At 40.6% G+C, this 24,287-nt stretch overlaps 1 protein-coding gene across 7 annotated transcripts in view; it reads right to left on the reverse strand.

The window, feature by feature from the left end:
- The window catches only part of elf1 (E74-like ETS transcription factor 1), a 275,549-nt gene that overhangs the window by 119,822 nt on the left and 131,440 nt on the right, over window positions 1-24,287 (reverse strand). Inside the window, exon 1 of one of the 7 annotated variants that reach the window (XM_087992154.1) lies at window positions 6,233-6,311. The exons of 5 other annotated variants lie outside the window; for them this stretch is intronic. The gene's annotated coding sequence lies outside the window, so the exon portion shown is untranslated. Of the gene's footprint in view, window positions 1-6,134; window positions 6,157-6,232; window positions 6,312-24,287 lie in introns of those variants that run through there. One more of the 7 variants, XM_043704489.2, reaches the window with a different exon arrangement.

Genomic DNA, 24,287 nt, shown 5'->3' on the forward strand with positions numbered 1-24,287 from the left:
CAGGCTATTGGCCCATTGAGTCCATACTGGCCTTCCAAAGAGCAGCTTCCACACTCCAGGGATTCCATCCCACCTAAACCCACCTATTCCTGTAACCCTGCATTTCTCATGGCTAATCCATCTAGCCTGCACATCTATGGACCGTGGAAGGTAACCAGAACATCCGGACGAAACCCATGCAGACCCAGGGAGAATGTGCAAACTCCACCCAGACAGTTGCCCGATGCTGGAATCAAACCTGGGTCCCTGGGGCTGTGAGGCAGCAGTGCTAACCAGTGAGGCATGTTGCCCAATTTCTATTCTTGTTGCTACTTGTATTTGTTCAACTCTGTGGCTAACTTATAATTTTGCCATTGAGACTGGAATAATTTCCAGGTCTGTCTTTGATCACCTTTCTTCAATACAGGAACAGGGACTAGGGAATAAAAAACTATCCTGATTCATCCAGTAGGATAAAGGTGCAAATGCAATTTTAAATATCCCTTAAACCAACAAAGAGAAAACGCTAGAAAATTTCAGCAAATCTGGCAGCATCTGTAAGGAGAGAAAAGAGCTGACGTTTCCAGTCTAATTGACCCTTTGTCAAAGCAGCTTTGACAAAGGGTCAGTTAGACTCGAAACGTCAGCTCTTTTCTCTCCTTACAGATGCTGCCTGACTTACTGAGATTTTCCAGCATTTTCTCTTTTTTGGTTTCAGATTCCAGCATCCGCAGTAATTTACTTTTACCTAAATATCCCTTACTGTTTACTGTTTCTTACAATATCTGGTTCTCTTCCAGCTCTCAAAATCCACACAATTAGCCATTCACTTCTAACACTATACTCCATATGCAGGCTTTAATGGCTCATTCTCAAAACAGAAAGCAATTACAATGACACATGACTAGCAAGTCACAATGTACAACTGAATGTCTCCAAACAGGGCAATATTAAATTAGAAACTAATATATTCAGAGCTACTTTGTACTGCAAATCATAAACTAAATGTAAATCCAGAACATAAAATAAACCCCTTTTTAATTGTCCAAGTTAACTGTTTTGCAATTGGCTCACTTCTCACAGCACACAAAAAACCTAATAATAATGTATAACAAAAATTGAACAATCATATCAAGCACATTCTGCACACTGCCAATAGCGATACATCTAAAACCCTCATGTGTGTAAAACTGTGCCATAATGCATATAGTACACACATATCTGTAAATATTCATATCTGTACCAATTCCTTCTCAATGTGCAGCCCCTCTACAACCATTTTGGCTGTGCAACATTTACAATGCATAATCTATTGTTAGCTGCACGTTCTGTCATATTTAAATCTATTGTTAGCTGCACGTTTTGTCATATTTAAATCTATTATTAGCTGCAATTCTGTCATATTTCACTTGAAGAAAAGCTGTCTTTCACTTCAGTATAATCTCATCTGAATGACGACAGGTCCAACAGTGCACCAGTTCCTGAATGCTGCACTGTGATATCAGTCTGAACTACATGCTTATCACTGGAGTTGACGCATGGTCAGATATGTGCTTCGGTATATTAGAGGGATAAATGGTGGTGTGGACAGCAATGAGAACTCCTCTGTCCTTCAAAACAATGCTTTGCCTGAAAGGGTCTGAACCTATTCTCTCATAGACAGCACATCCAACAGTGTTACACTGTCACGCCAATCTAGGTTTATATGTTTACAACTCTGGAGATAAGCTTGAGCCCATAACGTTGTAGACTCAGTGTCAAGGCTCCTGCATTTTAAAAAAAAATTCTCCAGTCCCATACAAAGACAACAACTTCCATAAGCATTGAACTTGATCCACGTCCCCCACCCAAACCTGCCTCCCCGGTACATCAGAGTCAAGGCACTTGTTGCATTCATGTGGGAAGGAAGATGCACTGAGTTGTAAATGTGTATGTTAGATTTGCGCAACAATAAGACAGATGCCATCTTACAGCATTGAAGATTTACCATGACAGAGACATGCGAATTAGCAAAACCGATTCACAGAGGAGTGGGTTAGTCAGAAAGCTGCACTCTCAACATAAACAAGTTTCCTTTGAAATGAACTGGTACAAACATTGTATACCTAAAGCCTGCAGTGAATAAAGCACACTTGTTTATTCAAACCCTCTTTTCACTCTGCCAAGAATGCCAATGTCCATCAGCCACCAAATCAATGGCATCTATCACATGCAAAAAAAATGACCTACGTGCTTTACCACACAGAGCAGAGCGAGAAAAGAAAGAAGACAGAATGGGGTTTAGTGTGGAAGACATAAAGAGAAGTCTAGGAAAATAGTGGTGCTGCTGTTTCTGAAAAAAACAAGTCAGATCACAGGAAGTTGGATGAGGATTTTTCAGAAGGCTACAACAATCTGTCACTAACATTGAAGAAATGTGGATGACCATTGCATTGTTGGTAAGGCATTCTGTAGAGATCCCAGAAAGCACTACTGCAGAATAGATACACTTTACTGCATGGAATTCTCAGAAACACATATGAGCTAAGGAAATTAATCCAGGACTATAAAATACAAATAATTTTCCCAGTTCCCAAAATAAGAAACTTATCTCTTCAATATTTACAGCTGAATATCTAAAGACACAGAAAATATAAATTATCCTTTCAGTATGCAGTAGAAACCTCTTACGCTGTTTGGTACCATTATACATATATTAATATATTATAGATAATTGAAAAATGGTGGTGGGCTACAAACAGTGAGCGAGCCAACTTGGGTGCATTGACATCAAAGCGAGAATGCGCAGTTTAAGTGGCTTACAAGAGTCAGAACTCAGCAGTTCAATTACTCGCTTAGAACCACTGGCTTTTTTTTTTACTCGTTATAATGTATACTATTTATCAAGAAACTGGTTAGAAGTGCTTCAGGCTGCAGTTAGGTTCCCAGTGCTATTAAGCTGCTGTTGGGAAGATAAGCAAAAATGGTAATAATAAACCCCCCACAGCAGCGTGGTAACCCTAAGATATATAGCATGAAGGAGCTGGTATTATCAGGGTTTCAGTCTTTTTTCCTTTGGAACCAGTATAAAGAAATACTGCATGTGACTTACTGCAAATTGGGCATTAAAATAGATTCAATCTTAACAACAAGTTGCATTTATATGGCACCTTCAACAAAACAATACACTCCCAGGTGCCTCAGATGAGTATATTTACACTCATATACAAGAGTCAGAACTCAGCAGTTCAATTACTCGCTTAGAACCACTGGCTTTTTTTTTACTCGTTATAATGTATACTATTTATCAAGAAACTGGTTAGAAGTGCTTCAGGCTGCAGTTAGGTTCCCAGTGCTATTAAGCTGCTGTTGGGAAGATAAGCAAAAATGGTAATAATAAGCCCCCCACAGCAGCGTGGTAACCCTAAGATATATAGCATGAAGGAGCTGGTATTATCAGGGTTTCAGTCTTTTTTCCTTTGGAACCAGTATAAAGAAATACTGCATGTGACTTACTGCAAATTGGGCATTAAAATAGATTCAATCTTAACAACAAGTTGCATTTATATGGCACCTTCAACAAAACAATACACTCCCAGGTGCCTCAGATGAGTATATTTACACTCTGAGATCATCAAGGTTTGGTTAAAGAAAATAGTTTTAAGAAACACCTTGGGAGGGAAGAGGTGGAGCAATTTAGGGAAAGTATTCCAATGTAACAACTAAAGGTACAGTCACATCGCAACAACAGGACAAGGGACATGAGAGTGTACAACTGGCCTAAATCATAACCACACTGCGAGTGCCTTCCCCTTCCCAATTTCCAGGAATACAGTGCACAAAAAGGCAGCTAAAAGTTAACTTGAGATCACCTCAGAAACCGCCTGCACATTCAATGTCAGAATGTCCAACCAAAAGACATGACTTGGAGAAATAAACACATAAGAAAATAAAAGGTTAAAAAAAACATGGAGGCATCCAAAACTGGTCCGTTAATGTGCCTTTCAGGTGTTTTTCCTAAGCTCTTACCTGCCCTCTCGGGTGGGTGTAAAATGACGTGGAATCCTATCCTAAAGGAAAGAAGGGAACTTCTGCCCAGTGTCCAGAAAAAAATACACAGAGCCTTCTACCAACAAAACAACAAAACTGCCCCATCATTAATACACTGCTCTTTGAAAGCTTGCTGCATGCCAACTGGCTGCCACATTACAGCAATAAAACCTCAAATTATAAAAAGGTGTTACATAAATGCAAAGTCTCTCTTTGGTTGGCATATGCCATGCTATAATTCTAGGTTTCAGGCTCTGGAGGCCCCAACTCAATAAATAATAACAACAAAAAAGGATGACAGTGAAATTAAACTTGCTCCATCCATCTTGTGCTTATATTATACAATGGCCAGGATACTGAAGAACACAAGAGAGAGGAGACATGAAGAGGATATTAAGTTGCCTCAGCTCATATTTATGCTCCTCCTTGCTGTTGGTCACTAACAGCATAGGAAGTATGCTGCTCAACTTGAAACCTGGGGGTGGAGCTGCCTTGGAAGGAGAGAAGGAAATATTGAAGTAAATCAATTCCAAGCACGAATTATGACTGCAAGCAGACATGCATGCTTAAACAAAAAAAAATCTAAATACTTAGCCTCAGGGGAAAGCAAATAAGAGTAAAGGTCTAACGAAACAGAAAGGATTTGTTGTTACCTCAAAGAAGCTATTGAAATTCACACAAGACAAACAAGGGTCAGTTCTGATACTGTAACAAACTACCACCATAAGGTTTTACTGATCAGAGTTTAATCTAGTGTTGCGTTTTTAAAGAAATGCAGTTTTTTTTAAAATTCCATTTTGTTGTGCAATGCTGGTACTAAGTGGTAGCCATTAAGAAAAGGATCTGCCCCACCACTGAAAGTCTGTTGTTGCAGTTAGTTAGCTGTTACATATTTACTGAAAGCAATTCATTTCTCTCACAGTACTGGGTTGTGGACCCCTCCATTACCCCAAATAGTCCTGTTTATCACCATCCATCATTTAACTAAAATGATCCACATGTCCATTTAGAGCCATAAATGTACAGCACAGAAACAGATCCTTCAGTCTAACTCGTCCATGCTGACCAGATATCCCAAATTAATCCAGTCCCATTTGTCAGCAATTGGTCTATGTGCCTCTAAACCCTACCTATTCATAGACCCGTCCAGATGCCTTTTAAATGTTGGAAGTGTACCAGCCTCTACCACTTCCTCTGGCAGCTCATTCCATACACACACCAGCCTCTGCATGAAAAATTGCCCTTTAGGTCCCGTTTAAATTCTTTCCCCTCTCACCCAAAACCTATGCCCACTAGTTCTGGATGCCCCATCCCAGGGAAAAGGTCTTGTCTATTTACCCTATCAATGCCCTCATGATTTTATAAACCTCTATAAGGTCACCCCTCAGCCTCCGATGCTCCAGGGAAAACTGCCCCAGCCTATTCAGCCTCTCTCTATAGCTCAAACCCTCCAGCAACATCCTTGTAAATCTTTTGAATCCTTTCAAGTTTCACAACATCCTTCTAATAGGAGGGAGACCAGAATTACACACACTACTTCAAAAATGGCCTAACCGATGTCCTGTATACCCGCAACATAACCTTCCAACAAAAGGATGCCCAAGATAATACGTCTTTGTAAAGATTTTTAGAAAGCACTATATGATTAATAAATCCATCCTGGGCAAGATGATTAGATAATCATACCCAAGGATCAATAAAATGTTTTGCACACTTTTATTCTAATTTAAATTAATTGTTTTGCTCAGAGCTGCAGCCAAAAACAGACCCTATTCTTTCTCCATCACAGTAAAATAGGTTGTGCAGCCATCTTAGAAAGGCCAGAGGCCAATCTTAAACTGGTTTCACCATATTTACAATAGCATAGGAGACCATTCAGCCCCTCAAGTCCACACTGGCTCTTTGAATGGGCTTGACTATTTGCCCTGCTTTCCCCTTTCAGTCCCACATATGGTCTTATTCCCTGGCAACCATCGAAGTTGTCATTTTGAATGGTTTACCTTTCTCATCAGAGCTAGTGAAATAAGGAAAACTACATTCCATCGTTTTAAAATAAATGCACAATTGAAATTGTGCAATATAGTACTTTTAAAAAAAACGATGGAGACTAATCAGGACCCTGTGACCTTTTGTAATATTCCAGAAGCATCTCTCGAATGGCTCAGCCTCAAGATAGCTTGTTCTCGAAACTGAACTGTGGTGATTGTGACACACAGCAGCTTGCCTCTTGCGCCCAGAGCGTCTCAGAAGAAATTTGTTCTCTTCTTCGGGTGGTAAAGGTACAAGATGAGCTCCTGCCCGTTACAATCACTACAGGAACTCTGCAAGAAAAGCATCCAAAAAAGAAGCCCAATTATTTCAGCTTGATTGAGGGCTATTGTTTAACATGCTTGAACTTAATTAAACCCAAACTATGCCTTAGATTCTGTTATCAATCAATTAGAACCTGCCTCTCAACAATAGGTTTCTAAAATCCAGAACTTTTAAAGCAGTTGAATGAAACTAATTAAAAATTTAGACAAATATGTTTGAATCATGTGAAAATTCAAATGATGAGGTAAATGTAAAAACCATGGATTTTTTGAAAGACAGAAGCGTATGAAAATATGGAGGAGGGAAAGATAAAGCAGGAGAACAAGGCCCATAAGATATAGGTGCAGAATTAGGCCATTTGGCCCATCACGTCTGCTCCACATTTACTGACTCCTTACATCCTTTCCAAATTTTACTTTCCTGCCTATATTGGTATTACGAGCAAATTTTGCAACTTGCATTCAGTCGCTTTAGCCAAATTATTACTCCGCATTGCTAAAACGTTTCTCAACCCCATTCTTCTGCCTTCTCTCTGCAACCTTTCATCACAACACCCTGCCCACCCACCCCCGTACCCGTCATCAGCTTAATACTACCTATACCTAGCTGCTTTTAGTTCGGAAGAAGGATCTCAAGAGTGAAACATTAATTTTGTTTTCTCTCCACAGATGCTGCCAGACCTGCAGCATTTTGGACTTTTGTTCATTTCAGAGCCCCAGCATCCACAGTTCTTTGTTTCATTTCACTAACAAAGGGCTGTTTTCAGCTTTGCGCTTCTGACAAGATTACCTGCACATCAGCTAAGCACAGTGTGCAACCTTGGGGATTTAAACATTGGCCAGACAGAAGACAGATTCCAGTTTGTGCTTTTCCGGGAGACCCTCACAATCCATCAGGCAAAATCAAAAAAATTAATGGCATTGCAAGAGCAGACAGTCTCAGGTTCAATATCTACATGCAAATATAGATATGGAAGAAAAATTAGGAGCAGGAATAATCGACTTTGATCTCAGCTGCACTTTGCTGTCAGATCTTCAGAACACAGATCTTCTGATGTGGCCTAGTAAGTCACCCAGTTCAAGGACAATAGACCTTTCCAGCAACACCCACACCCCAGGAAAGAATAAAAATGGACAGCTTATTTTCAGACTTTGTCTCCTTGCTCTAGCCTCTCCCACAAGGAAAATCTTCCTTTCACCCACCCTCCTATAAATTACAAACAAATCTTGAATGATTCGAGAAGGTTACTGTTCAATCTTCTAAATTTCCCAATGATTCAGGTCCACCTTTTCCTCAAAGTAACTCACTCACTCCAGAATCATTTGTGAAACCTTGAATAGACTGCTTTGAATGTAATTATGTTGTGTTTTATTATAAAATGATCAAAACCACATGCAGCTCTCTGGATGTGACCTCACAAATGACCTGTACAAATGAGGTAAAGCATACTTACTTTTATATGCTATTCCCCTTGCAATCTACAGCAAACATTCCCTTTCTAAATCATTGCTAATCACTTGCTGTGCCTGTATACTAACTTTTTGTGCTTCATGCACCAGACAACCAGACGTCTCTGTACCATAATGTTCTGCGATATCTCATCGTTTAAATAAAATGCTGCTTGTCTCTTCTTCCTACCCAAATAGACAAGTTCATATTTTTCCTCATTATACTTTCTCTGCAAAGTTTCTATCCATTAACTTATCCTTTCCACATCTGTTTACTGACTCCTTAAGTCACTTTCACATTTTACTTTCCTACCTATATTTGTATCACTAGCAAATTTAACTTTACATTTAGCCCCATTCATCCAAGTTATCTATATATACTGTAAATAGTTTAAGTCCAGCACTGATTTTTGCAGCATTTATTCATTACAACATACAATCTGAAAAGACGCATTTATATCTATGATTTCTGGTCACTAACCTATACTCTGTCCATCCTAATGTGTTACCCCCACACCTTTAGCTCTTATTTTATGTAGTAACCTTTGCATTAGCACCTTGTGAAATGTCTTCTAATAGCCACAGGTTCCTCTTTATTCACATGGTTTGTTACTTCCTCAAAGAATTCCAATAAATTAGTCAAACATAAAATGTTGGTGTTTTTCTAAAAAAAAAAAAGGCTTTCTTACTTCTTTCAAATACTTCTAGATTTCTCACAGTTATTGTAAGTATATGAATAAGAAATGTTTGGAGAGATTTGGTCAAGAGCAGGTGGCTGGGACTCGTTCAGTTTGGGATATGTTCAGCATGGATGAGTTGGACCAAAAGGTCTGTTGCTGTGCTGTATGGCTCAACGACTAAAATTATCCTTTTAAAAATGAGGCAAAGGTTGTGAAAGTTAATCTTTGCTGCTTTCTATATTCTGGAAAATCTTCTGACCAATCACTAAACTTTGTAAAATCATACTCTCTTCCTTTAATGCAAGCAGATTACAATGTCCCTCATTGTGCAGGGAGAGTGAGGGGGTTGGGGCGGAGAGCGGTTTACTTCAGTTGCTGCCCAAAGGCTTCTGCTGGACAATGTGCATGAGAATGAGAATATGGAAAAGAGATAAAAATTGATCTGAAATACCACCCAATGGCAAATAACTCATTAACAAATCAGTGTCAAAATTATTAGATTAGATTAGATTACTTACTGTGTGGAAACAGGCCCTTTGGCCCAACAGGTCCACACCAACCCGTCGAAGCGCAACCCACCCAGACCCATTCCCCTTCATTTACCCCTTCACCTAACACTACAGGTAATTTAGCATGACCAATTCACCTGACCTGCGTATGTTTGGACCGCGGGAGGAAACCGGAGCAAACCCACGCAGACACTGGGAGAATGGGCAAACTCCACACAGACAGTTGCCTGAGGCGAAAATTGAACCCGGGTCTCTGGCGCTATGAGGTAGCAGTGCTAACCACTGAGCCACTGTGCTGCCCCAAATGAAGAATGGTCAAAGTAACAGTCCCTGCATGAATTAAATCTATCAGGAGTATAAGGAGAAAGCAGGGATGGAATGAATGATTCCTGATGTATTATACCACTGTCAGAAATACCTGTGACTTTGATACCTCGCAATGAAGTTCTCTGCACCAACTGGATTGCAAAACTGCTCTCTGAGCAATTCGGGATGGGCCTAGCCAGCAATGTCCTCATCCCATGAACTAATAAAAAATAATCCATTTTATTTGCAGTTGTGAAAGGTGTGTCACAACTTCTTGCAATCAGTTTAGCTTCAAGGCTATGGATCAGGGACCTCCCCATTATTAGTATCTCCCACGAACAAGGTGTGGTGTGGGAGTGCAGACTAACACTAGTTCGCTACTGATATGCATTTGCTGTGGCACCAGCAGCAGCTCAAGTATAAGTTACCTGTCCACTTAAATATTAGCTCAAACACTGGGCAGTCAAAAAAAAGATTGAAACTGAACCAACAGCGATAAAAGAAATCAACACAGAGACATTGGAATACATTGGAAACACAGCACATTGGTCTTATCTCAATTAATATGGAAAGTTTGCATGATGCATTCCTAAAACACAAATCCTATGCAGCCGCCAGAAATCGCAATGTTACTAACCAGCAGCTGCCTGTTAGTTGGAAGGTGCAACACAGCTTTATACAGGGACTGGCTGCAATCATCATCCTCTGAAGACCAACTTAAAAGTAGCTACTTCATAACAGTTCACAACCACATGTTGATCCTCGGTCAAGACAACTGTTCCACAAGCCTCCAAATACATACAGCCACGTTTCTGGCTTGCAGTTACCGATTACACCAGTGCTGACTACCAGCGAAGTGGGCAGCTGCCTGGAAACCAATCAGAACCAAACATGAAGTTCATGTTACAGTAAAATAAAACTTCTGTCACATCAGCTCACCTTGATAGCACTTATTACTGTTCAAGATCACACGAGAGGATACAATGTCACTATCCACTCATCTGTTGCAAAGATGGCATCTAAATCAAATACTTTAGTCTTTATTTGCATTCTTTTTTATGCATCATCTATGTAGGACTGTTGCTTGCCTTGGATATCTGCCCTAATCTCCTATTGGGAATGGGGGGGGAAGCAGGGGAAGGGCTCTGTCTGTTCAATTGTGGAGGGAATCACTTGATAAACCACTCCTCGATCTGGATACCCAGGGACTGGATCAGCATGAAGAAACAGCAAATCAGAAACCACAGTGTTCTGACTGGAGGGGTACCCTCAGTTGACAGCACACTTGCGCGTCAAAAGGTTGTGGGTTCAAGGTTCACTCCACAGTCTTGAACAAACATCCCAGGCTGACACACCAATGCGGTACTGAGGTTGACATTATAATGTTTGAAGTTCCTATCTTTTAGGATAGATGTTAAACTGAGGCCCTATCAGCTCTGTTACCTGGGACTAAAACATCCACGATATTACTTCAAATTAGGTGAGTTACTTCAAACAGCAGGTGAGTTATTCTTGGTGTCCTGCCTAATATGTAATCCACAACTAACATCCCAAAAGGATGATAACCCCGGTCCCATCACATTATTGGCTGTGAGAACTCGCCATTGTCGTCATGTGTGCTTCATTATAAACAGCGACTACACAGGAAAAATACTTTGGAATGTCCTGGGATTGTGAAAAGGTTCTACCTAATTTTAAGTTTTTCTTTCTCACTCTGACTTGGTCACGGAATCGGTCATCCCCAGGGTCAGTGTTCGGATGGCTGCACAGCAGATGGCTCAGCCTCATCATACCATCAGCAGGCAGCTTGGCTGATGTGAAACGAGTACGATTAAAAAACCTAAATCATTGATTGGGGCACTTTTGGAATATTTCTTACAATTCTGGTCTCCTTCCTATTGGAAGGATGTTGTGAAACTTGAAAGGGTTCAAAAAGGATTTACAAAGCTGTTGCCAGGGTTGGAGGATTTGAGCCACTGGAGAGGTTGAATAGGCTGGGGCTGTTTTCCCTGGAGCATCACAGGCTGAGGAGTGACCTTATAGAGGTTTATAAAATCATGACGGGCATGGACAGGGTAACTAGTCAAAGTCTCTTCCCTGGGTTGGGGGAATCCAGAACTAGAGGGGCATAGGTTTAGGGTGAGAGGGGGAAGATATAAAAGGGCCCTAAGGGGCAACATTTTCACACAGAGTGTGCTGCATGTATGGAATGAACTGCCAGAGGAAGTGGTGATGTAATTAAAGCATTTAAAAGGCATCTGGATGGATATATGAATAGGAAGGGTATAGAGGGATATGGCAGAAGTGGGTACTGCAGATGCTGGAGATCAGAGTCATGATTAGCGTGGTGCTAGAAAAGCACAGCAGGTCTGGCAGCATCCAAGGAGCAGGAAAATCAACGTTTTGGGCAAAAGCCCTTCATCAGAGCCCGAAACGTTGATTTTCCTGCTCCTCGGATACTGCCAGACCTGCTGTGCTTTTCCAGCACCACGCTAATCTTGACTCTGATCTCCAGCATCTGCAGTACCCACTTCTGCCTAGTTGATTTTAACCTTACTGCGAATCCTCTTCCAAGGATGCCTACCTTGAAGAAGTTCTCCTCCTCTCTCTGCTGATGAAGTGCTTTTGCCCGAAGTGTCGATTTTCCTGCTCCTCGGATGCTGCCTGACGTGAGGTGCTTTTCCAGCACCATTATAATCTTGATTTAGAGGGATATGGGCCAAGTGCTAGCAAATGATACTAGGTTAGGTTAGGATATCTGGTCAGCATAGATGAGCTGGACCCAAGGGTCTGTTTCCGTTTTGTACATCTGTAACTCTATTCAAATTTTAAAAATTGGAAAATTTTCTGATAAGTGCTCCTATTTGTGTACTCACTAGGCCCCAATCATCCTCTTGGTTCATTTATTCTGCTATGCGGTTGAATATGTTTTCCTGTGACGGAACAAATTCATGCTTGCCACCAAGGTGGTTTCCGATCACATGACATTAGACACTGGACCTCAGTGAGCCAGCTCATTTGCGTCTCTTCCCTCTATGTAAAGCACACACAAACACAAACTTTATAGACAATTACCAACAGTGTGTCTATGTAGACAAGCACGGTTGGAAATTTAAATTTTAGCAATTTTTTTTGAACAATATAAACTGAGGCTTTGCTTCAAGGGGTTGAGTCTTTTGAAAATAGACTTAATGAAAAGTCTGAGTAGTGCATTGCAAAAACCGTTTTAATAGGCCCCAAACCCATCAACAGAACTGTCTCCTCAGGTGGGAGGTGGAGGGAGGAAAGAGTGAGATGGAAAATTTAAAAAAGCCACACAAAGCAAGACAGATGCATGCAAAAATAAATGGTGCATGCACTTGGGGAGTGAGAAACAAAACATTAACCCACAAAAGAGATCATAACTGAGGGATAAGGGAGACCACAAAACGTCTTGGAAAATCTGTTGAGACAAGGAACACTTAGATTTCCCATGGATAATGCATATTCCATTGTTCATCAGAACTGCAAATAGATATCTTTGCGTTTCTACAATGATGGAAGCTTGATACAGTATGCCAGATACAGCAGATGTGTATTTAAATGTGCAATACTGGTACTGTGAGAAGGCTGGTGTAAATACTAACGTGTTTTCCCAACTTTTGCATAAACAAATAAGTGCAGATGATGATCCCAGTGGTGCAGTAGAAGCAGGCTGAAAATGAGGAAAGCTAGCTTCAGGAACTAAAGAATGGCAAACATGCAGATATTGAAGCTGCTTTGGTTATTTTAAGATAAACTGGATCGGAAACATCCATTCCATTGCAAGCAGACAGAAAAGTTTCTCTAGACATGCGCCACTTTTTACGAATATCATGCCCAGGTTGAGAAGAAGGCTAATTCTAAAGATGAGGTATAAAATTCTGTGAGGAAGGAAGAATTTTAAAGGATTTTGACAGACACTGAGGCACACATAATGTATGGTTTCGTGAGCCAACACGTGAGATCTGTCTTAGATGCATCTGTTATTTTAATGTGTGATTATTATCAACCACAATTTGTGTACTAAGTCATGTTTGACTGGTGTTCTAAAACCCTGAATTGATGCAAGTGGTTACCTAAGATAGTATTTAATGTGTGCTTTGTTTGACCTGTTTTGGAAGAAAGCATTTGTTTTAAACTGTGGAAACTATTGCTTCACTTCAGATTTTTAAAGAAACAAGTTATTGATCTCCTTCAGGATAATAACATTACAGATAATGTATTACAGCTTTAAAAAGCCAAGACAGTAATCTTGTTGGAAAATACTGAGTCATTGTTCTCTATCAAGGCTGCAAGCTCTTCAGCCCTTGAGCTGCAAAGTGTAAGGTGACCAACATCTAGTCAATGTGGCAATTAATAAGAAGCAAACCCGATGGGACGAGCTCGTGTGAGAATGACATTCTGTCAGAGTGAAACCATCAACTCCAACACTGTGAACGTACAGGGGCAATGCACTTTTAGAATATGATAATTCTATTTTGTTCAAAAAGCACAATCTGTAGGCAGCCCATCCATGCGATATTTTATAAATTCCCACTTTGGAAATTGACTCTAACCTCACACCTTTAAATGCATGGTCTGAGCTGAGATGTCACTTTTTTTTTAAATGAAACCTTAAATTATCTCAGGAATGTGACTTGAAAGAAGTTCTGGGATTTACATATTAATGAATCGAAACCTGCAACCCATTCTAACTGATTAAAGACTTAACAGCAATCTAGGTTTGTTCAATACATCGCATCAGTCGTATGACACGTTGATCTTTTATTATGAACTCTGTGTCCTATCATCATGCCCGACTAGCTACATGATGAAGGACCAGTGCTCTGAAAGCCTGTACTTCCAAATAAACCTGTTGGACTATAACCTGGTGCTGTGTGACTTTTAACCTTTTCCACCCCAGTCCAGCACTGGCACCTCCACACCCTAGTTCTCCCAGGCACTGTAACAAGATGTTTTGTTTGGTTGGTGAGCTGCAGCCATGCCGATCAATATATCTAAAGCTGACTAACTCTATCCCTGAAGAGGTAGACCTCATCCTTGTAAAGTAACAGGAACAGAACCAACAGAATAATGACAAAGAACTGCAATGCTGGAAATCTAAAACAAAAAGCCAATGCTGGAGAAACTCAGCAAGTGTGGCAGCATCAATGGAGAATAACATTAACTGGCAGATGGAACGAAGTCGAATCTTGGAACTTGGCTGAAGAGACCACAGAGTATATGCTTTTCTCTTTGCAGATGCTGCCACACTTGCTGAGGATGATCATGCAAGAAAACTTTGCTCAGCCCTACTTAGAGAAACCCTCCATGAAAGTCAATGAAAATGACACAGTGAAAAAAATGGTAAGGTTCAGGTCCATAGATTGAAACATAATGAATCAAAGTAATGCTGGTTCTGTTTCTGAAGCAAAAAAAAATGAAGTGCTGGAGAAACTCAGCATGTATGGCAGCATCTATGGAGAAAAACATTAACTGGCAGATGCAACTAAGACAAATCCTGGAACTTGGCTCAAGAGACCACAGAGTATACGCTTTCCTCTTTTCAGATGCTGCTACACTTGTTGAGTTTCTCCAGGACTCCATTTTTGTTTCAGAAACAGAACCAGCATTACCTTTACTCATTAAGTTTCAATCTATGGATCTGAATCATCTTATTTTTTTCACTAAGTGTCATTTTCATTATGTTTCATGGAGTGTTTCCCTATGTGGGGCCTAATGAAGTTTTCTTGCATGATCATCCTAAACTGGGATCCTCCCAAATTTCTGACATAATCCAGGCCTTGAGAAAACACTGGGCCTATGCATTTCTTTACAATAACTGGTCTGTGACAGGACTTAGCAGCAATGAGCATTTTGCATGTGTCGCACAAACTCACAGTCCTAAATAGTAAAACCAACTTCAAAGCAAACATGTAGTTCACAAGTTGGATTTATATTTCCCTCTGGAGAAGGCAGTGAAAATTTTGGGAAATGAAAGCATTTGACAGATTATTGGAATCTCAGAGCCTGCCCAACGTCGAACTGAGAATATTGATTCATTAAAAATACTTGAATTCATAGAATCTGGAATTCATTGCCTGGAAGGCGAGTCAAGGTAGAAACCTTCATTACAGTTAAGTACAATTTAATGCCAAGTGGCAATGAGCAAGTGTTGCAAAATAAGATTTGAATAGTTAAGTGCTTGTTTTTGACTGGCACACACTCGATGGGCTGAAGGGCCTTTATCTGTGCTGTAGATTTCAATGACTCTATGAGAGGAATGAGAGATGAGTAAATTTTTTTTAGTGAGCTTAGCCAGCCTAGCTTGGCATCTCCCCAAGCAAATCCAGTGACACCAGTCTTCTGTACAGTTATGTCTCATTGCATTCCTGCCTGGACAAAGTCTGAATGGGGAATACGGTCGAGTTACTTGACAGATAGAATTTGCTATTCAAGCAAATTCCCCAAATATGAGAAGCCTAAGAAAGTGGCCCTTACTGTTGCAAACTGGACAGAACACTCACGTTTAGCCTCAAATCAACTGCTTTCCGTCAAGTGAAGCAACCAAAGTGCATGGAGGTCCAACTTCTGAAACAATCACAATCCATTGACATTTGTCTTGGAATAGAATCTATCTGCAACACTCTAATGGTGAAAGTGAGCCCAATACTTGCATACTGATCTACAAGATCAGCATCAGTGGTGCTTTGCTGCAGAGGACTGGTAACACAGTTCAAAGCTGTTTAGAAACTGGGCAACCCCACCCTTGAGCTTCCCACAATCTTCCGTCAACACCACTTGCACCCCACCCCCTGCTGCACCTACTGCAAGTCTCAGTAATGACAGGTCAGATGTGCATCTGCTGAGAATGAAATTCAGTGCTCTTTAAGATGCAAGAGTAATTTGTAGGTACCATTAATTGCACTTGTTCTTTTCATAGCACTGACCGCTTTTTGATAGCGCTGAAGATCAGGGCTTCTTTCCACAGACAAATGGGAGTATCATACTGTAAAATGTGCAAAATTGCTGACTTAGGCTCAGTACAGAAATAGCCAAACCCGGTGCTGGATTTTCAGTGCATTTTGGAGGACAGTGTTGATGCAGATTTGAAGATTGCAATCCCAAAAGGTATAGCTGAATCAAAGCACCCCCAGGACATGCTTAAAAGTTCAAAGTGCTGCAGTGGGGTTTGGGGGCCGTGGCGCAGAGATGGGAGTTGAGGACACAATCGCCATTTGAGGAGCTTGTTAGTAGGCAGACGAGAAAAGGAATTGAACATAGAAAAGAACAGCATAGAACAAGCCCTTCGGCCCACAATGTTGTGGTGAGGATTAATCTTAATGTAAAATAAAATAACCTAACCTACACACCCCACAATTCACTGCTGTCCATGTACATGCCCAGCAGTACTTAGAAGTCCCTAATGAGACTGCTAATGACTCAATTTTCAAACTGAAATCCAAACAAACAATCTTCTGCAATTCAGCACGTAGCAGGAGGTAAAAGTATTCTTAACGCAGTGAAAAATAGGTTGGGAACCCAGGGATCTTCTGCCGGATCACGCACAGTACTTAGCAGTTAGCCAAATGCCCTCTGCTGCGCATGGTGAGACCTGCTAGCTGTCCAAGGTGCTGCTTGCTTTCCTCTATGATATATCAGCAGGCCCCAGCATGTCTGCCACCCCAACTGGTGGCTTGCCTTTTACAGGCAGCTCCCACCTCATGGTGCTGCCTGGTGTCCCTGGTTGGATGCTGAAGCTAATCTCTGGACCAATCAGGGGATTTTAAAAGGTCATGCCAGATCAGCAGCACAGTTGTGGCCTGGGGTCAAGATCCTGAAATCAACTGGGCATTGGAACCCTATGAACCCAAGCACTGCAATGACGAGAGAATTGCCAGAAACACGACACAATGGTCCGCGACTGAAAGTCACAGAGAGACAGCGAGAGAGAGCGAGAGCGAGAGAGGTGAGACAGTTCAGTCATTGTTTTCCTCAGTTTCAAAGGTTAACTCACAAGCTCTGGTTTCCATTGTTCCCCTCCCGTTCCTATTTTCCAACACATGAAACTGATGCACCATAAAGCCAGTGTAAGAGAGCAGCTATCATGTCTCAGTCAGATGTTTGTGGGTTCAAGCCCATTTCAAAAACTTAAATATATAAACAAGGCTCATACTTCAATGTAGCACAGAGGGTGGGATCCTGTCAGAGGAGCTATACTTTACATCAGGGGTTAGCCAGAGCTCCATCTCATGTTAAGAGGGGTCAGGAACCTACACTGTTATTTCAAAGAAGAACAGACAAAGTGTTCCTCAAGTTCCTACCTAATATTTAATTACTCAACCGACACATGAAAACAAATGATTTGGTCATTTATTTCATTGCGTCTATGTTGCTTCCTGTCCACAGTAGCTGCCCCATTTCCTGCTTTTGAACAGTAACTGAAAACAATTTGAAATGTCTCACTGCCCCCTTAAACAACTTTGAAATGTGATCGGGTGGTGGAAGATGTTGTGAAAGCAAGAGCAACAGTAACTCAAGAATATGTTGTAAGGACTGAGCTATAGGGAGAGGCTGAATAGACCTTGTCTAACCAGAGGCCGATGGGTGACCTTATAGAGGTTTATAAAATTATGACAGGTTTGAATAGGGTGAATAGACAAGGTCTTCTCCCTGGTCTGGGGGAGACCAAAACTAGAGAGGGCATAGGTTTAGGATGAGAGGGGAAAGATTTACAAGGGACCTAGGGGACAGTTTTTTCATGAGGGTGTGGTGCATGTATGGAATGAGCTGCCAGAGGAAGTGGCGGAGACTGGTACAATTACAGTATTTAAGAGACATCTGGGTGGGTGCATGAAAAGCAAGAGGTTTAAAAGGGATATGGGCCAAATGCTGACAAATGGGACTAGATTAATTTAGGATATCTGATCGGCACAGATGGGTTGGACCGAAGGGTCTGTTTCCATGCTGTACATCTCTATGGCTGTATGACTGACAGAATCTGAGCCAAGTGTGCCAATGGTACAATAAAAGCCATGAAAGCAAGTTTAATGAGGATACAAAGAACCTGCAAAAGGATAGAAACAGGGTCGGAGAGGGGGCACAAATGGATTATAAAGGTGGGAAAATGTGAGGCTGTCCACTTTGGAAAGAATAGAAACACTATTATTTAAATAGAGAGAAAGAGGATGGGATAAGGGGGGGGGGGGGGGGGGGGGGGGGGGGGGGGGAGAAATGAGGCAAACAGATCGCAGTAATGGTCCAAATCAAAAACATAGTTGAAAGGAGGGATGACCTTCTGTCATCAGATTTCAGGGAACTAGCAATGAGAGCAGTGAGCAGGACCTCAAAAATTAGCAGCCTTCTAGTAATGCAATGTGCTTGTGAATATGGGAGGTTAACCTAAATGAATCCATGGCTGAGGGAAGGATGTTTGGAACATTGAGTCTGGATTTGGGATAGGCCACCTTAATACGGTAGGGGCTAAAATCCATGTGGGAACTTTGCTAATATTTTGTTCGTAAAAGAGTAAATTAACTTAGCAGGGGCAAGGAACCAGGATGTGATATTGGAAAGGCCCAAAAGGATGTGTAAAGGATATGCACTAAAGGTGAAATTGTAATGTACAGGAGGTCAAAAAAAAGGAAATACAGTAAGGTTAAAATTAAACTCATGGTACATATGCGGGGAACATAGTATATAGGCCTTACATGCTAAGTGCAGATATACACTAGGAAAATTCCATTGTGGTGATAATGAGAGACCTGGTTAATCTAAGGATAAGACTTGGCATTAATCATGTCTTGATATAAGGAGGTGGACTGTCACTTTAAGGGCAGTATTGCTTTAAAAATTCAACTTGCAAATTAGCCAAGGTCAGGATGTCATCACATGACAAAAAGCAACAATCATGGTTTTAGCACCATAGACTTAAGGGAAGTGTGTATATAGCTTACTCCACACTGTCTGTATTAGTCTTAGTTGTAAATAAACTTGTACGAAATCCTCAAACAAATGCAATAAACTTCCTCATTTGTGTAAGGCACAGAAAGGAACCCAAAACTAGGTGTTCAGGAAAGATAAGGAAGGAAAGAAAGGAGGAGTTGGCAGTATTGATTAAGAAGAATATTACACTGCTAGGCAGACAGAGAGAGACAGAGAGAGAGGAGGTCCAAGAGGGATCAAGCACAGAATCTATTTATTTTGTCGAGAAATATTTGCGATGCTATTATACCAGGATGTTTAATTGATAGATCACCAACTACTGGGAAAGGGCATAGAAGAATACGTTTATAAGGTAATTGCAGAAAGCTGCAAAACCAAGGGAACTTATAATGGGCGATTTTAATTATCCTAATATCAACTGGGATCATAGTCATGCAAAATGGAAGGAGGAGTGAGTGAAATTTCTGAAGTGTATTCAAGAGAATTTTCCAAATCTGTATCTGTCCAGTCAACAAAGAAGGAGGCACTTCTGATGAAATCTAATCCCCACCTGAAACATTATCTCAGCTTCTCTCCACAAATGCTTCCTGAGAGGATGTATATCTCCAGCATTTTGTTTTGCGTTATTACACCATGCAAGGAGCCGTTACCACATTTTGAAAGTAGTGGATCAATTGGCAGCAGGGGAACATTTGGGGCGCAGTAATCAAAGAGTCATAAGATTAAAGATCAGTTATGGAAAAATATTAGATGCAATCCAGGTAACAATAATTATTGGGACAGGGCCTATTTTAGTCGGCCAAGAATGAATCTGGCACACTAATTAGAATCATGGGGAAAGTGTAACTATGCAGTAGGTATAGAAAGAAGGTGATTCAGATACAGTAAAGGCACATTCCCACAGTATGACAAACAACGCTGAAATTATTATGAGATGATTTACAAAACAGAAGACAAAAATGAATTATAAAAAGGACTATGATTGACAGATATCAGATTGGTAACACAATGAGATCCAGGCTGAATACAGCAAGTTCAAAAGTCAAGCACAAAAGCTAATGAGAAGCATAGAGGGGACATAAAATGAAACTGGCAGTTAACATAAAAAGGAACTCAAGTCTTCTCCAGGCATGAGGAAGCGTTGGGCTGATTAGGGGTCAAAAAGGGGAACTGGAAATGGAGAAGGGTGAGCCTGATGTTCTAAATGAGCACTTTGCTTGTGTTGTTCCCAAAGATGATGATGATGCAAATAAAAATCATATTGTGAATGAGGAGGTAGTTGAGACACGGGATGGGCTACAAATTGGAAAAGTTGATTGCATGTGAAATTGATAAGTCATCTAGACCGATGTCCTCAGCTGCAGATCTCATCTAGGCAAGAGCAGAAACCGTGGAGGTACCAATGATAATCTTGCTCTCCTTTGATACAGGATGGTGGCAAAGGCATGGAGAAATACAAATGAAAGGTTCAGGATACAGACAGCACTCTCAACCAGTCAGTTTAACCTCAATAGCATCAAAGCTTTTGGAAATGATTTGGGACAAAATTAGCAGTAATCTACTAATTACTAAATCAGTTAGTAAAGATTCACTAAACTCAGTTTTTGTTGAACTAATTTGATTGAATTTTTTGATAAGGTAAGAGGGAGAGTTGGTGAGTGAAATACCCATGCACCGCATCAATTGCATCTCCAAAACGGTTTTGATAAATTGATAGAGAACAGGTTTGCCAACAATGTCAAAGCTCATGGAATAAAAGAATAGTGGAAACATGGATAAATTGGCTGAGTTACAAGAAACATTGTAATGGTGGATGGCCTTTTCTCAGACTGGAGAAAGGTATACAGCAGGGTTTGCTGTGATTGGTAGCAGTTGATCTATACTGTTAAGTTAGATTTGAAGATGCACGATGCATTTTAATTTGCTGACGACACCAAACTTAGAACAACTATAAGCTGGGGGGGGGAGGGGGGGGGGGCAGCAATTGACTTTAAGTGGGCTGGTGAAATTTTGCAAGGGAAGTGTGACATGACATACTTTAATGGGAAAACAAACAGACAAAGTAAAATAAGCAGTAGAGAAGCTGGAGAACTTGAGAAATTAAAGTTTACCTACAGAAAATGGAATTGATGCAATTATAATATGGTTGAAGCTAATTCTGCTTGGTGTAATTTGCCGAAAGGAGGTTAACAGCTAGGAATGTAAGATCATTGCAGGGCAGGTAAGCTTATGTAGCTCAAGAACTAGGAACGTAACATTTGTAATCCTTGCAAGAAGTGCATTCAGACAGTGTGCGCGTTTAGGGAGTTAAAACTAAATAACAGCGAATCTTGGAAGTTTGCAAAAGAAATTACTTCTTCAGATCAGTGAAGAAGTTTCAAATGAAGGGTGACTAACTTAAAGATCAACTTGACGACAGCCCTGAGCAGATTACAACAGATGGGTGGAGTTGAAGGTTCTCTAGTTTCAATCCATCTGCACGTCTCTTTGCTGAAGGAGTTAGCTGAAATTTCGACATGATGTGGTTTTCCGATCAAAGAGAGAGAGAAGATATCTAAACCTGACTAGAGTACACACTGTATATGTTGCATTTTCATTCTGTCTGCAAAGAACAGGGGCCTGTGTATTAATGTATGCTTCCAGCACACAAAGTGCATCACACTGTGAACCTGACTGACAATCCCAGATTACTGGCGTAATTCCTTGCACACTCAGGATCATTTAATAATTGATGCCCACATACAGAATTATATCTAAGTTTGGATACTGTGTTGCGAGATGTGCAAGTGTGGCTGTTGACCAATAACAGGATGTTGCTATCAAGCTAAAAGGAATGTCCTGCCTATAAAATGACTAATGTGGTGTATGATTTTCAGTGATGCTAGTATATGTGGGTCATACATCACAACGACTGGTAGATCATAGCATGCAGCATAGCCCGTTGCCTGTTTGCAGCAAGCAAAGGACATGATCTTTTCAGGCCCACACTCACAAAGCTCACACAGCATCCAACATTCCATTTTCATTCAGAGATTGGACAACATTTGCTCAATAATCTTGGGATTACATGAAGAACTATACTGTCAATGAATTTACAATGATCAGTCAGGGTCATAGTATGGAGCACGTGTGTGTACTGGAAGCTACATATTAATAGACAGAGCCCTGTTCACATAGAACATAGAACAACACAGCACAGAACAGGCCCTTCGGCCCACATCTGCCAGAAAGAACATTTATACTTAATGCAACTCTTACAACTCAGCAAAAGAGTTAACAGCCATTCTCTATTTGTTTCTCATAGTAATGCTTCACCAATCAGTGTCAAACTGCCCGATTTAAACCTAAACAAGATTTGGCATTTAACCACCAGTCAATATCTAACTCATGCATTCTCCATGGCGATACATTTACCAATCAGACCCCACTCACCAATAAATCAGCACTGTTTTCTAATATGGCATAAAACTTATTTGCCCTTTGGAAATTATTGCAAATGTGCTCAAAGATTGCATTTCAGAAAGTTTAGGCAAAAATGTACTTTTATGCAAAGCCCAAGCTTAATATTACCAAACAATTACACATCATCTTTTGTAGCCCTTTCATAATCAAAAAGATCTCTACCATAGCTGAGATTTTATTAGTGGTAAAAGACTAAATCCTTTTAGCTTTCTTTAATTTTGGGGATTTGGGCAAAAATGCTAAAAAGGATCATGTTTCAAATCAAGTGGGGAAAGAGTTGGTGCAGTTTTAAAATGACATATTGGAACTCACTGAGTTGTATTCACACGGTTGCCTTGTTTAAGCAGTGGGAGGATATCAGCACGAATTGATAGCAATGGGGAGAGGGTGGAGGAAGAAGTGTGCATGTGTATGTGTGTGTGCGCGTGTGTGCGTGTGTGGGGGAGGGGGGGGGGGGGGGGGGAAGAGAGGCATGTGTTCAGGGCAGCTTTGTCCAGAGAAATGTGCTTATTGATTTTCCAATCAGAACCAACAATGTGGTCAAAATTCAACAATATTTATTGGCTCCTGGACACATGGACAACCTAAAATGTGAATAATATGGCAGCAGCAAGCATCCGGACTCTGAAAATTCAGCATCTCTCCTCCCTCACCGAGAATCACCAAAAGAATTGAAACATAGCCAGCTGTTTCAGATAGGTTGCTGCCTCTAACCACTGATCAAGTGACTAAACAATTGGTCAGAAATCACACAACGTCAGGTTATAGTCCAACAGGTTTAGCTGAAATCACAAGACTTCACCTGACGAAGGGGCTCAACTCCGAAAGCTTGTGATTTCAAATAAACCTGTTGGACTATAACTTGGTGTTGTGTGACTTCTGACTTTGTCTGCCCTAGTCCAACACTGGCACTGCCACATCATAAACAATTGGTGTGCAAGTACCCTGGTCTTCAATAAAGAACTAAAATGATTTGGAAAGAAGTAGATCAGAGAGACACAGAAGAAGCAAAAAGGTCAATTCATTAAACCCTGTGGACTAGTGCTGTAAAAACATGCTCCCTTATTTTCTCTTCCACCACCTACAGAATTTTTCTTTGGTTGTTTATCTGCTTCTGTCTATCTATAAGTGCATAACGGCTTAAGAAGGGGTAGAGTTTTAAGGTTATAAATTACAGGTGAATATTTTGATTGCCTTTGGTTAGAATTGAACTGTTTGCAATTAAGTTTTTGTTAAGTACAGACACCTGGTAAATATTATATTAAACCTGAATTTCTCAGGCAGGTAAATTGAGATTTTTAATTAATTTATTTAAATGTGATCACTTTTATGATGACCCTAGGAGTAGTGCAACTTGAACATCAGCGCAAAGTAGTTCATTGCATCATCTTGAAGCTCAGTTTCCATTGGAAATTGTTTAGATTCAATGGAATTGTAATCATCTATGGAATTCTCCCATGCCAAATTGCAAAATATGTTCTAGGAACTGTTCTTAATATCATGTTGGGCATGTTGAGAAATGCAAAACATCTTGCAAGACACTTTATTCTAATCAAGAATGAAGCTTTAACTCAAAAAGACAGGTTGCGCTCAAACCATACAGATGTACTTAGTTC

The sequence above is a fragment of the Chiloscyllium plagiosum genome, unplaced genomic scaffold (genome assembly GCF_037043375.1).
Source record: "Chiloscyllium plagiosum isolate Xiang-an unplaced genomic scaffold, Cpla_swu_hap1 HiC_scaffold_11, whole genome shotgun sequence".
NCBI classification, from domain to species: Eukaryota; Metazoa; Chordata; class Chondrichthyes; order Orectolobiformes; family Hemiscylliidae; genus Chiloscyllium; species Chiloscyllium plagiosum.